At 38.5% G+C, this 3,940-nt stretch overlaps 1 protein-coding gene across 1 annotated transcript in view; it reads right to left on the bottom strand.

The window, feature by feature from the left end:
• The window catches only part of MDM4 (MDM4 regulator of p53), a gene marked incomplete in the record, with an annotated part of 14,702 nt that extends 10,974 nt beyond the window's left edge, over window positions 1-3,728 (bottom strand). Inside the window, 1 exon segment of the mRNA XM_072424715.1 lies at window positions 3,581-3,728.
• Window positions 3,729-3,940: the final 212 nt, after the last annotated feature.

Here is a 3,940-nt window from a genome sequence, read left to right as displayed (position 1 = left end):
TCTTATCGGGCAGCAATGTAAGAGAAATTCTTCATACTGACCACCAAGATAATATACTGCCAGTTGTGGAAATAGTAATTGTATAAGGGTTCCCAAAGGGCCTGAAAGTTATTTCAAGGGTTACCCTAAATTAAATAGGTAATGAAAGACTGTATTAAAATGTTTTATTAAAAACAACAAAAAAACACACATTGAACACATATCCATAGTCTATGCAGCTTGTAGAATTTTCAAACTTGATAATGAGAATGAAAGGTGCTGCATAATTTGCTTGTTGCAGATCAAAGTCACACATAAATCAAAGCACCAGTCACACTGCTTCTTACAATGTTAGCACAGTCAGATTCACAGCATCATGCACTAATACCCTTTTTATTTATAAATGCTTTAACCAGTATCTAACCAACTGCAGTCTATTAGGCGAGATTCTGATTTAGAAATGAATTTCTGATTTTTTTTTAGCCAAGATTTAACATGATTCACGCAGCAATAGCTATTAAGATTTCCTCTTTGTGGTACAATCTTGGTAAATCGAACACCAGACATATGGTAGGTTTGTTTACATATATGTGCTGCAATAACCTAGCAGCATTCCTGCCGCCTTACGGTAACATGCATACTATCCATTTCATTCATGCTTAGTGGAATTCAACCACATATTCAGAAAGCACTACTGGACAACACATACAGTGCACCGCAAATCTGGGCACTCCAAAAATGTGTAGGTCAAATTTTTGGACAATTAGGGATTTGGGAAGACCATCGAATTGAACGGGTTACTCTAACATTGTGAATGTAAAAGCATTGGCATACACAAACTGTAGCAGTTTTTTTTTTTGTTTTGAGTAGATAGATGAACAGTCAAAATTACAATTTCTTAAAAAAAGATTTATCTTCACTTTCTGTCCTCTAGTCCTAACACAAAACAGAGTTGTTTGGCACCTTAATATAATGTTTACTTTTGAGATAGTAATTAGATAATTCATAGTCATAAAGACCAATAGCTAGGAAAAGCTCACCTAATTGACAGACATATAAAAAAATTGCATATGTTAATTTACATAATTGCTGATAAACCCCAATAAAAAGAAGCCCATGATAAGATGATAAAAAAGAATATTACTGGTAATAATGGGGTAAAAAAATATTTAAAAATATATTATATTTTTTACCCCATTATTACCAATAATATTCTGCTTCATCATCTTATCGTGGGTTCAATATTAATCTCATTTACAACATCATCTTCTTTGGCACCATTAGTACCATCCCTGGAATAATGATCATAATATAAGGCAGGGGTCCCCTAGTCTGCGTCTGTCAGGCAGCTGGGTGGCGAGAGCAGAGACCCCTTGGGGGGGCGCACCAGCCAGAGCCGCGGACCATGTCCCTGTATAGATTGCAGGTCATGACAGTGGGCGGGTTGTGTCTCTGGATACAATTAGCCCACTTTCCCATCACAGGCTCAGAGCAGCTATGGGAGAATGGGCGGGTTCTGGCAACATAACGTTACTCTGGGGAAAGTTTCTTCCCCTTTGGGTGACACGCGGCTCCCCACGCATGCGCGGTCCGGAAACTGTAAGTTTAGTTGTCTATAGGTCCAAAAAGTTTGGAGAGCACTGATATAAGGCACTGAATTAAGTTGCGTTATATTATTTAATCACCCTCTTTCAAATTACATGACATTCCTTAATCACTAGTAAATTATACCAACATATGTAGATATAGCTCATTTTAGCTACATACTATTATCGCCTTTCCTTATAGATCCACTTTTATTACCCTTCAACTACCAGCATTCACTTAACTCAAACATTTATAATTCTTTGTATTTATAATTTTTTTTGTTGGATTCAACATTAATATACTTGTAATTGCATGAATGCACCTAAATATAATTTACTATATCCTGTGGTAACCAAAGAATGTGCTTTAAGTAACTTATATCCCTATTGTCTGTTGTGTTATGTATTAGTATAAGGCTACGTGCACACGACTATTTTGAAGGATCAAGTATATAGAGAAACGCCATAAGGAAACATAAATCATAACCCCGGTATACCCAGTATGTGCCAAGCCTATAACTTTAAATCTTTTTTTAGAGAGAGGAAAGTGACAGAAGAAGAAAAATTTAAAAAAACTACATCAATTTATACATAAGTGCTATCACAATTACTGGACACTGTTACAGGGTAACAGTTGAGCTTAGATTGCAATTCATATACTTGTGGATGTAAGTGAAAAACATCGGTCTCCCTACCCGACGCGTTTCGCCTAAGGCAGCTTCCTCAGGGGACTTGGAGAACCGAATAGCAAACTGAAGGGAGATAACACGATGCATATCAATGAATGTTTATATACTTACTATAGTTATATATTTTGAATGATCGTATAGTGCACAATTCTGTAACAATACGATCGTTCAATGATAATTCCACCGTCAATGTACACACTAGATGCGATCATTTGAAAGATGCAGGAAATTATGTACAGTAAATAAGGGAGTTATACAAAAGGAACGTGTTCAAGAAGGACCGTGAACAGCGCTAAAAGTGGCGCAGAAGAGGAAGGACAGAGAACAGCACTGGAAAGTGAAAATAATGATCCATGAACTATAAAATGAAACTATAAAATGATCAACTATAAAATTACACACACGCTAATATATATATATATATATATATATATATATATATATATACACACACACTTAGATTATCTGACCTGTGTACGTAGTCCAAGGCTACGTACATATGTGCAATGGTTCTCTTCCGATAATCGGCTCAGGGTCAATATCGGACAAGAATCTAGTGTATTTACAGTGCTCATCGCCCAACTTTCGAACGAATGCAGGGACCATGGATGACAAACGATCATAATTCAGGTGAAGGGGGGAAACGCAGCGGGGTGCCACAGGTCATTTCTCCCCTCTCCATAGAACAGAACTTTGCTGTAAGTACAGCACTTGTTCATGCAGCCTGCAGTCGTCTGGAAAGGATCGTGAAAGAATGGTCATCATTGGAACAGCTCTTCCCTTTTCCTGATCATGGTACAAACTCTGAATTTTGATATAAGGTTAGGTGACAGGAAGAAAAGCTGTGAAGTCACACAACCACAGAATAAATTATGAAAAATTGTAAAATAAAAAAATAATTTAAATAAAAATGGTTGTCTAGCCTTTTTTACGTAAACTAAAAATTTTGAGTTTAGGCCTGCTTTAAGTGGTATTAAGGTAGGAGAGCTAGAGTAGTTATTTTTCAAAGCAAATCCCACTGTAGGTGGTGCATAATACTGTCAGATTTTCTCTATAGAGCCCCAGATGACATGATCGCCATACACAGCCTGATGACAGCCAATATTGTGCAGGGGCACGGCACACTGGGCATCACGTGGGATAACAGCTCTAACGCAATAAAAGCACGTGATAGAAAGGTGTATTGACAAGTGGTAACCTTTTTAGAGGCTCCTGGACCATGCCTAGGTGCATGCAATCCATGAAGGACCTTTCTCCTGCTCGGCGCGTACCCACTCCTATTCACATCCCATGGCAACGATTAAAGAATATACTTTGCAGTCTTACCCTAAACGATATTCCCTAAACTCGGCATTCTGTCCACTCCAGCACGCCTCTTCCCTTAATTCCTACAGCTACAGCATGGACCAGACCGCCGCTGCATCTTACTTCCTTAACATGGCGGTAACCCGTACTTCCGCCGCGCTAAGCAAACTCCTATCACAGGGCCGGTGCATTGCGGACGGGGAGGGCTGAAGAGAAGTTGCGTTGTACCATAGAGTGTAAGTGACAGATAGGCGGCTCCTTCGTCTCAGTGGTTTTCGAATGACAGTTAAGCTGTCTTAGAAGTTCAGTCATTCAGTAAATTTAGCATGGTATTTACCCTTCTCATTGAGTGTTAACAGTATTCAGAAAGTCACTGGTTGC

Source organism: Pyxicephalus adspersus, chromosome 1, assembly GCF_032062135.1.
Source record: "Pyxicephalus adspersus chromosome 1, UCB_Pads_2.0, whole genome shotgun sequence".
NCBI classification, from domain to species: Eukaryota; Metazoa; Chordata; class Amphibia; order Anura; family Pyxicephalidae; genus Pyxicephalus; species Pyxicephalus adspersus.
The sequence above is the reverse complement of the archived record's forward strand: the minus strand, read 5'-3'. Positions and strand labels throughout refer to the sequence as shown.